This window comes from Balaenoptera physalus (genome assembly GCF_965194825.1).
Source record: "Balaenoptera physalus genome assembly, chromosome: 11".
Lineage (NCBI taxonomy): Eukaryota > Metazoa > Chordata > Mammalia > Artiodactyla > Balaenopteridae > Balaenoptera > Balaenoptera physalus.
In genome coordinates this window covers 5,024,888-5,036,128 of record NC_138896.1, presented here as the reverse complement: position 1 = coordinate 5,036,128, position 11,241 = coordinate 5,024,888, and the positions used below count along the sequence as shown (strand labels likewise).

General features: G+C 46.2%; 1 long non-coding RNA gene across 1 annotated transcript; it reads left to right on the top strand.

Annotated features, from left to right (window-relative positions):
- The first annotated feature begins 416 nt into the window (after positions 1 to 416).
- On the top strand, positions 417 to 6,104 carry LOC309637995. The gene is made up of 3 exons (XR_014250932.1): positions 417 to 1,979; positions 5,664 to 5,778; positions 5,930 to 6,104. It is a non-coding gene; the product is annotated as an uncharacterized lncRNA (long non-coding RNA).
- Positions 6,105 to 11,241: the final 5,137 nt, after the last annotated feature.

The window sequence follows — 11,241 nt, the reverse complement described above, 5'->3', positions numbered from 1 at the left end:
GACCTTGTATTTTGGTGTTTGTGGGGAAAATGTCATCTAGTTTTGTTGTCGATGTTGTCCATGGTAATTTGGCTTTGCTTTATCTTTTTCTTTTTTCTTTCCTTCCTCCCTCCTTCCTTCCTTCCTTCCTTCCTTCTGCGTCCCTTGCATTGGAAGGCGGATTCTTAACCACTGGACCATCAGGGAAGTCCCTGTTAAGAACATATTAAGTAAAATGTAAGAACACAAAACAGTATTATTTCATTACCTCCCTTTTATAAGATGCAATATATATGTGTGTACTGGGAAAGCGGCTGGAAAACAACACACCAACATGGTGGTAGTGCTTACCTCTCGGTAGGAGGATTACAGATGACTTTTATTTACTTCTTTATATTTATCTGTATTTTCTATTGTTTCTGAAACAAGTACAAACTTCTTATATAATAAATTCTTAAAGACCTTTGAGAAAACTTCTACAGAAAACCCTCCTTTATCCACTGCTGTGAGCTCAACATCCCACTGTGGGGTTTCCTAAAGCATGGAATATATATAAGATGATTTTAGGTGGTTTGATGCAGATTAAGCATTTCTTATTTTCATAATATATTACAAAAATATATTACAAAAAATGGTAACATATATTAAAAAATAAATTAGCTTCAACAAAGGGTGCTGAAACAATTGGACACGCATATACCAAAAAAAAAAAAAGAATCTAGACACAGATTCTAACCTTTCCCCCAGATTAACTCAAAATGGATCATAGATCTAAATGTGAAAGAAAAAACTGTAAAGCTCCTAGAAGATAATATAAGAAAAAAGTAATTAGCACATCAAAACCAGGATTCAAATGATACTTAAATTTAAAAAAACAGGACTCCTGCAGTACAGGGGAAAAGGACTGTCTTTTTAAAAAATGGTGCTGGGTCTGCAGGGTATCTTTATGGAAAATAAGTAATTTAGACCCCTGCTTCATCACATGCAAAAATTGGTTCCAGTTATCCCAAATGTTAAAAAGAATATGTAAAGCTTCTACGTGGTAAACATTTTTTTTTTTTAAAGAAAGGGAAAAAAAGCACACAGGTTTCTTTAATTCTTTCATCACAATGGCCCTAGTTGCATAAGGATTAAATAAGCACGCAGCAGACAAAGTCGACAAATTTGCGACATACAACATCTGTCTAATCTTTTCAGACTCTTCATTTCTGTACCAGCCAAGGGTTCCTGGTAGAATATGTTATTTATAGCACGACATATGAGTGCTAGCAATAGAGTGTGGGCAAACATGACACATGGAAGCTGACTTCTAGGGGAGGGAAGCTTCCTTTAACATTGCCTTGTTTCCTGTTTTTGCTGCTATATTTGCTAAGAGTGTCTGAAGCATGTCATTTAATGAGTGCCTAGTCTGAAACCTTTTTTTTTACCAGACAAACCAGGACTACCCATGGCTTTTTTTTTTTTTTTTTTAATGTATTTATTTATTTTTGGCTGTGTTGGGTCTTCGTTGCTGCACGCAGGCTTTCTCTAGTTGCGTAGAGCGGGGGCTACTCTTCTTTGCAGTGTGCAGAATTCTTATTGCGGTGGCTTCTCTTGTTGCGGAGCACGGGCTCTAGGCGTGTGGGCTTCAGTAGTTGTGGCTCTCAGGCTCAGTAGTTGTGGCACGTGGGCTCTGGAGCACAGGCTCAGTAGTTGTGGCGCACGGGCTTAGTTGCTCCACAGCATGTGGGATCATCCCGGCCCAGGGCTGGAACCCGTGTCCCCTGCATTGGCAGGTGGATTCTTAACCACTGTGCCACCAGGGAAGTCCCTGCCCCGACTTTTTCTAAGGACAGGTTGTTTGAGTGAGGTGGAGCTTGCTGTGTGGCGACCACTGTGGATTCTGAGAGCAAAAGGAGGTGAGCAGCGACAGGAAAAACCCTAGCAGACCCCGAGCTCTTCTGTGGGTGAGGCTCATCACTCACTTGTTTATCATTTCATCCTCCCAGGAACATCATGAAGTAAGTACCATCATCTTCACTTTACGGAGGAGAGTTTTACAATTCAGAGAGATGAAACGGTCCCGACTCATGGGCATGCAATCTGTGCCTTTGTGCTGGTCCCCAAGCTTAGAACAGCCCTGTGTTTGGTTTGATGCTCTATTATGACCGTCTTGAAATTCTTAATGATTTTTTTAAACAGGAGGCCCTGCCTTTTCATTTTGTGGATCCTAGAAACTATGCAGCTGATCTTGTCCTCCAGCATGAATACCTGCACGCATGGAAGGCCCGTGTCCCTTTCTAGGGCGGCCAGCTTCCTAGACCTCAAGAGGGAGGCTGGGCAGCTCTGCCATGTGACCAGGGGTGTTTCTTACTTCCAGAGGCAGTGTCTCCGGGTGGAAGGGGGAGGCGGAAGGAGCTGCCGCATAAGGTCTTCCCTTCCTCCCTGACTCTGCCGGCTTCTCTGAGCTCACGAGGGAGAGCTGATACTTCTCTTCCTGACCACGGCACCTTGGCTATGACATTGACTGTGCTAATACTGAACGTGTTTTATATGCCCTCCTTCTCCCCAACACTCCCCGTTGTCTCTCTCTCCCCACTGCCCCCATAAAAGCAGAAACTGAGTTACTCCTTCTGCATTGAAATTTATCCCCGAACCACCCAGTTGTCCTATGTCCAATTTCACCAGTTCTTCTGCCCTCTCACATGGTGCCTCTTGCTGGTTTTTGGCTTCTGTGTTGCAATGGAGCTCAGATAACCAAACAACTTAGAATCATGCTCTGAGGATGGTCTTGCGACTGGCTCTTTCAGGGCTTACCTCCCTGGAGAGCCCAGGTGTTTCATTTGATTTCGGCTCCTCTGAGGTCTTTTTCCTTCACGTTTCTAGTTTCTCAGCGATGTTCCGGGTGGTTGGAATCGCTCCTGGATTGTACCTTCTGGTGCAGTTCAGGTCTCTGAGCTCCGCATTCCTCTCTACTCTGACCGCGGGGGTTCTGTGCCCGCTGCCGCCTGGCTTGCATCTCTGTCTATGGCCCCATCCATATGCCCCCCCCTCCCCCCGGCCTGTGCACTGCTTAGGACCGTCTTGCTTAGGATTCTCAGCACCGACCCCAATCTCCTAGGGCAGTGTTGAAACTTGTCTGTGTGTCTCTGAGCCCAGCTTTGTGTCCCAGACCCTGACCTCAGCTTTGCCCTCATGACTCATCATATGACACCCTTCTCAGCATAGACATCTTTCAAAGTGAAACTACACAGGTGCTGGGCATGAACACGGGGGCAGCCGACAGCATCCTTGTGCATCACACCTGCCGGCTACCACTCGTAACACAGCCAAGTATTGACGCCACCCACGGGCATTCTGTTTCCCTCCTACAGCAGAACTGTGAAGCTAGTCAGAGTGTCCCTGCGTAGGACAAATGCAGGAAAGAGTACAGAAAAATGAAATAAGCAGAATGAAATCTCCCACCCCAAAGGTCATGCCGTCCACAATGAGTTCCCATTCCACGAAATCTAATAGGGTGATTATGTGGTTTGCCCAGGACGGTCTCAGTTTAAACATGGAAAGTCCTGCATCCTGGGAGACCCCATGGCTACAGGCACACCAGGGTAGTTGGTTCACCTAAAACTGAAAAACAACTTTGAAAACACAATTTGTTTTAATCAGAAGTGATTCTTCTATTTAGTTTACCTGATGAAGCAATGATATTGTAAATCTCAATGTGTGTTTATCAACCCAAAGGAGAATAACTTTTAGAGTCCAGCCTTTATAGAGCATGCCCACCTCTGGTATTAGCTAGCTGCGTGTCTGTTTTTTCAATGCTTCAGGATTTGGTATAGGCTGGATTGAGGCCAAGCACACAGGGCTTACCTCCCTGGAGAGCCCAGGTGTTCACGGGTTCACATCTGGAATTTAACACATTGTCAGATAACTAAGGCTTCAGCCCTTTGTTTCTAGAATGTATACCACACACTACTGCACTATAGGAGGGACATTTTCTCCATCTCCCCATACTCAGGAAGTACCAGCTAGCAGGAACTCTTTATTCTGGAAAATCTCTTAGAAGAAATCAAAAACCAAGACAAGGAACTCTCTTAGCACTTCTCCTGCAGACGTGTGCACCCTGGATGATGGAGAACGTGGCATCCGACTCACGGACGAGGAGATTCATAGCATTTTGTTTCTTGCTTTTTCATCCTTGGGAGAAGGACATTGAAATGTCACTGAGACGTAAGATGTTATCAGTGAAATAATTCTTTCTCAGCAGATATCTGAGATTCAGGGAAAACTTTAAAAAACAAATCTGAAACTGCTGTAGTAGGGTTAGCTGCAGGGCTAAATTGGACTTGTATACAGGCGGGAGTGGCTCAGGCTGGGGAAACAGGGTGTGGAATTACTTTCCAGGCATACAGGGATTTGTTTTCCAAAGAGTGAGGAAAATCAACATCCCAGAGGAGGGCAAGATCTTCGTGGGCTACAAGGCTCTGGGGGACAAGGGGTTACTTAAACCAGGTCCAGAAGGGATGAAGATGAGTGCCCGGGAGCTGAGGCACGCCCTAGACACATGTGCCCACACAGGCATGTATCTGACTCCCAAGGTCACATGCTTTTTACCCTATGAGGGGCCTCTCGTTTTTTGGACTTCCCCCACGAACTGTCATAGCAAGCACTAAATATATGTATTCTTTCAATTGAACCAGTGAAATTATTTATTTTTGTTAAGGACCCCAGAGTCCCACAGACCTGGATTTGAATCCTAGCGCTGCCGCTTGTCAGTTTTGTGTCCCTGGGTGAGTTATGAAATGCCCAACCCTCAGGTTCCTCCTCTGTACAATGGGGTAACGCCTACCTAGTCTATCTCCAGATTTGTTGGGAGGATTAAAAATGAGAATGTACGTGAAAGTGCTTTGAAAACGGTAGACTTCTGTGCAAACAGGGTAGCAAATCAGTATGGTCTGAATTGTGTTCCCCACCCCCCATTCGTATGTTGAAGCCCGAACCCCCAATAGAGCTGTATTTGGAGATGGGGCCTTTAAGGAAGTAACTAAGGTTAAATGAGATTGTAAAGGTGGGACCCTAATATGATAGGGCTAGCGTCCTTGTAAGAAGAGAAACAGACCCCAGAGCTCTCTCTTCCCCTCTGTGTGAGCACAGAAGGGCAATGTGAGGACAGAGAAAGAAGGTGGAGTCTGCAAGCCAGGAAGGCAGGCCTCACTAGAAACTAACCCTGCTGGCATCTTGACTTGGCCTTCCAGAACTGTGAGAATATAAACATCTGTTGTTTAAGCCCCCCAGTCTGTGGTCTTTTGTAATGGCAGTCCAAGCTGACTGGCACGGAAGAAAACCAATGTTTACACAGCCATTTAAATCCTACAGAATGTTTTCCTGTATATCTTTTTAATTTTATTTTTTGTTGAAAGGGTAATAAAATACTATCAAGTAGCGTGTAGAAATCTGTTTTATTTAAGTGCCTACATTTTTTGCATCATGAAGTGTTAAGAGTGAGTTTGCGTCTTGTCTTCCTGGTGCTTTGCCATCTATGAAGCTGGTGGAAATGTCTGACCATAAACAGAGCAGCTAAAAGTGCAGAACAATTGCTATTCTTTAGAAGAAACTCCTTAAGCTTTTTACCCTAAATCCCCCCTTCTCCATCCTCCTGCATGTTATTAGAGTTTCTGGGACTGATATAATTTTTTTTTTTTTTGCAGTTGTGATAAATGGTGTGCAATGCTGGTTTAAGATAAGAGTCTACAGTTTGGTGGAAAGAATTTTCAGAAACACGAATTCCCTCCTTCCTGCCTGCAACCCTGACGTCTTGGACTGGTAAGTCACGGACACAATTGCTACACTCTGGTTTGCTGTTCCCAGTGGTTTGTGTGAGTTTTTCTGCCTTTCCTCCCTGCCTCTTTGCTTCCTACTAACTCCTATCCTCTCCTACCCAACACCAATACCTGCATCTCCCTCTTAATTATAGTAAGAACTGTAGACAGTTGGAGATCAGAGGGACCATCTCCTACCTTCACCCAGGAGAGCCTTGGAGTACAGAAAGAAAGCATCACCTTTGTCCCATCAGTAATGTGGGCCAGCTACTCAAGCACTTTGGCTTATATTGACCCTCTTGGGGTTACTAACTCATTGATGAAAAATAAGGCCTCTTCTGGTCTTTTCTCTTTCTTTTATGAAATATATTCAAATAGATATTTGTACACCAACATTCACAGCAGCATTATTCACAGTAGCCAAAAGGTGGAAACAACCCAAGTGTCCATCCACAGATGAATGGATACACAAAGTGTGGTCTATACATTCAATGGAAAATCATTTGGCCTGAAAAAGGAAGGAAATTCTGACACACGCTACACCGTGGCTGAACCTTAAAGACATTATGCTCTGTGAAATAAGACAGATACAAAAGGACAAATACTGCCCTTTTTGCAGTCCTGTGAAGTAGCTAGAATAGTCAGATTCATAGAGATGGAAGGTAGAATTGTGGTTGCCAGGAAGTAAGGGGAAGGGGACGGGGAGTTAATATTTAATGGGTCAGTTGGGGAAGATGCAAAAGCTCTGGGGACACATGGTGGTGATGGTAGCACAACAATGTGAATGTATCTAAAGCCACTGAAACAGATGCTTAAAAATGGTTAAAATGGTAAATTTTACGTATGTATATTTTGCCAAAATAAAAAAAATAAGAAAGGAAAAGTGGTGCCTGCCTGAGAGTGCTCTTCCCATTGAGACCAACCCACCAAACCCTTAATGGCCCTGGTCCTCCCCACCCAGACCGTTAAAACCATAGCTCTCATTGATAGCTGACTGCTTCGGGCACATACCCAAAAGTGGAATTGCTGGATCGTATGGTAATTCTGTATTTAACTTTTTGAGGAACTGCCTATCTGTTTTCCACAGTGGCTGCACCATTTTACACTCTTACCAGCAATGGCGGGCATCTTTGTAATGGGTGTAGTGATTTACGGGGCACCTTCGGATGATCAGTTAAAGCTATAAGTAAATGACAGAAACACATTCTACAAAGCACAATGGCACATGAGCCATGATGTGCCATATAAAGGCGTAGTTTCTTCATGTTTTCCCATCCAATCAGATGGGAAGGGCAGTAGCCTTGGGTTGGGAGGTTTAATACATAGGAATATTTGATCAAGGACAAACCAAATGCCTCACGCTCTACTGAAGGTGACCTTCTCTTCTAATAAATAAACTCAAGGGACATACTTGTGGCCTTAGCACCTGGGCAGAGTCCTGCGATAGAGCTGCATTCCTCGGGGGTGGTGAGGGGGAGAGCAGGTGGTCCCACTTGTGGCCCTTCTATGTGGCTCCTGCGTGGGTTGCTGGGGGTCAGCAGTGACCTTGAGGTTCTCAACACACATGGCTTTGGCATGGACCTCCTGATCCCTTTGCAAACAGAACAGGAAATCCACGCGTGGCAAAGGGGGAGGTTCATGATCTGTACTAGCTTCTTTGGTGTTGAATCTGTTTTTCTTTTTCCTCCGTTGACTTCTTCTTTTGGTCTTAACGTCTCTTCTTCCTCACTGTGGGTCTTATTTCTCTGGCTGGCTCGGTGGTTGTCAGGCTCCTGGATAAAGAGTGTTCTGGCAGGACAGGTCTGTCGTGAGGGTGTCTGGGTACCTGCATCTTGAGCATCTTTTGGGAGGTGTCAGGGAGCCACTTGGTTGAGCTGGGTGGGACCAAAGCAGAGATTAAAAATGTTTTCCTCACTTTTTCACATATTTGTTTTTCTACCACTGGCTTTCATTAGCCTTCTGGAATCTGGGTGAGTAAGTGAGCTGCGTGGAGGAAGCTTTGCTTTTGGGGAGGTTTTGCCTTTTTCTTTCCACACGTTTTATACTTAAGTTTTCACTGCTTCTGTGGCCAAGAGGAAGGGTAATAACTGCTGGGGTTCTGAGGGCTCTTTCTTTTTTACAATTTCTCCAAGAATTTGCTCTTCTGGCTGATGTTCCTTCCTCTATTTCCTCACTTTTTGCAAAGGCAGAACATGTTCTGAGAGTGGGTAGATTTTTTTTTTGTTGATTGGTTAAGAGCAATTGTTGGTATTTGAAATACTCTTTTGACCTTGATGTGCTGGCTCAGCAGCAATTTTTATTGTGTAAGCTGAAGCAAAAAACAATCCATGTAAAAATCTATGGTCTCCGCGATACTGAGCACATTGCGCTCTTTATATGTGAAATGCCACCAATGGAAGCGTAAATAAGAGATGATATGAATCTTGGCGGGTGGTGGAGTGGCGGCATTATTCTCAATGCAATAATGCTTTCTGGCTAGGATCAGACTCACTTTCTCTTTTCTCTTTGCATGTCAGTCCCTGAGACCTTACTATGTACCTTGTTCCAGTGGCATAAGGAGAAGAATAAGACAAATTCCTTGCCTTCAAGAAGCTTGGGGAAGACACGGAGGGGTAAACGGTGATAATTGCTACTGTAGACGTTTGGACCTGATGTGGAAAGGCCGCTTCTCTGTTTCATAGAGAAAAGGAGGGCTTTGAGGGAGCAGAGTGAGTGAGGGCTGAGCTGGATCTAGACAGGGTTTCTCATTCTTGGACCTGTTGGCATTTTGGACCAGATCATTCTTCGTCGCGGGGACTGTGCTGTGCTTTGTAGGATGTGGAGCAGATCCTTGGCCTCTGCCCACTAGAGCAGGGGTCCCCATCTCCTGGGCCATGGACCAGTACTGGTCCGCCGCCTGTTAGGAACCGGGCCGCACAGCAGGAGGTGAGCGGCGGGCAAGCGAGCAGAGCTTCATCAGCTGCTCCCCATCGCTCGAATTACTGCCTGAACCACGCCCCTCACCCCCAGTCCGTGGAAAAATTGTCTTCCACGAAACCGGTCCCTGGTGCCAAAAAAGTTGGGGACTGCTGACCTAGATGACAGGGTAGCAACACTCCTTTCCAGGTTATAGTAATAAAGATGCTTCCAGATGTAGACAGATGTCTGCTGGGGGACACAATTGCCCCTGGTTGAGAATCACTGAGTCCCCAGGGAAATCAGAGAGGAAAAGGGCCTTCCATGCCCAAGCTTGGAGAGGGCCCCGCCCAGTAGGACACCCTCAGGTGGTTCAAAACCGGGTGGAGCTCAGTACATCTGGAGACTGGAAGGTAAATGGGCCAGGTCTTGACCGTCCCTCATGAAGAGTGCAAACTAACCACCGAGGTGCAGGGCAGGCAGCAGGGAACAGCGCCACACAACCAACTAAGCCGTTCTGGGTGGCCTACTGATGGGTGCCATTAGCAATATGCACCGCCTGGAAGCGTCCCATTGTCATGAATTAGTCTCGCTAAGTACGCGTTAAGCTTTAAAAATCATCACTTCAAAAAGCTGCACAGAAAAGGTAGGTGCTTCGGGAAAGCCCAGGGCTCTTTGTTTCTGGCCATGCTCTGGAGAGAGGGCTTCACGTGGCCTCAGGGGGAGCCGGCCAGGAGGGTCCAGTGGAAGACCACCTGCTAGGAAACATGAGAGGCACCAAGACTAGAGTCTGGGAGACCAGGTAGAAGGCAACAGGAATAATGAGGGCCTGAAACAAAGACACAGTGTCCCTGGGGGAGGGGAGGCGGGGCTGGCTTGTGAGCCCAGCAGAAGGTATAACTGGCCAGGCTGGGATGGCGGCCCCGGAGGGGAAGGCACAGTCGCAGGTGAGGCTGGATTGTCTGGCTTGGACGTCTCCCTGGGCAGGTGCACAGAGCTGGGAGGCGGAGAAGAGCCAGAGCAGGTAGGAAGGGAAGACAAAGATGGTGAGTGAGAGTCACTCGTCAGGACAGCGGGGAGGTCCCCTCACAGACCCCTGGAATCTGGAGTTGAGGGAAAAGGGCTGGGCTGAAGAGAAAGATTCGTGAGTGTCGGGAGTGGAAGCTGAGGGTGAGATTGCCCGGGGGTGTGTGTGGAAAGAGAAAGCATGAGGAGGGTGGATGGATCAGAGAACAGCAGCTGTTTTCCATTACTATGGAATCCTGCTGTCAAGTCCTGTCTCCCATGCTCCCTTTCCAGACCCACAGGCCACTGGGATTTTCTCCTAACTATTCCCTTCTTTTAAAGTCTAACCCACACGTGTTCCACCTAAACAATGGCAATTCTGCAGACCTTTTGGGTCGGACCACTCTGTATTTCTGTTAACTTTTCTGTGTAACTCCTCTGTAAGCTCGTTAAGGCTGGGACTCCATTTTTTTTTTTTTAATTTTTATTTATTTATTTATGGTTGCGTTGGGTCTTCGTTTCTGTGCGAGGGCTTTCTCTAGTTGCGGCAAGCGGGGTCCACTCTTCATCACGGTGCGCGGGCCTCTGACCATCGCGGCCTCTCTTGTTGCGGAACACAGGCTCCAGACGCGCAGGCTCAGTAGCTGTGGCTCACGGGCCCAGTTGCTCCGCGGCATGTGGGATCCTCCCAGACCAGGGCTCGAACCCGTGTCCCCTGCATTGGCAGGCAGACTCTCAACCACTGCGTCACCAGGGAAGCCCCTGGGACTCCATTTTTGTATCTCTCCCCACTTTCTCTGAATGAGTTAAGCCCAGTAACAACTCCCCTGCGAGGGCTGTGGGATGCTTAGTTGAAGATTCTGGGCCCAGGTGAACATTTTGACTAGAGGACAAAGTTCAGGTCCCCTCTGAGGGCTGTGGGATGCTGAGTTGAAAATTCTGGGTCCAGGTGAACATTTTGACTAGAGCACAAAGTTCAGGTCCCCTCTGAGGGTTGTGGGATGCTGAGTTGAAAATTCTGGGCCCAGGTGAACATTTTGACTAGAGGACAAAGTTCAGGTCCCCTCAGAAGAGCCTGACACCCATGTCCTTCCTGTCAGCACCTGGGGCTCGGGGCTGACTCACTGAACCAACATTCCGTGGGTCTGTGTGGTGACCCCTAACCCTGATGCCATGAGCAGCCTGAAAGGAGAACCTCCGTGGCCTTATCTCTGAAAACACCGCTTGGCGGACTTGTGGTCTATTTTACTAAAAATAAGGAATGGGTGAACACTTTTTTGGGGGGTTGTTGTTTAAATAAATTGAATAAAAACCAAACAAATAAAAATAAGCTGGAAATTGATAAACATCAAGGTCCTCCTGTCTAGCACAGAGAACTATATTCAATATCCTGTGATAAACCATAATGGAAAAGAATATAAAAAAAAGAATGTATATATATATATATGTAACTGAATCACTTTGCTGTACAGCAGTAATTAACACAACATTGTAAATCAACTATACGTCAGTGAAAAAAAACAAGCTGGATGTTTAAGCAGCGTGTTGAAAAATAAAGCACTGGACT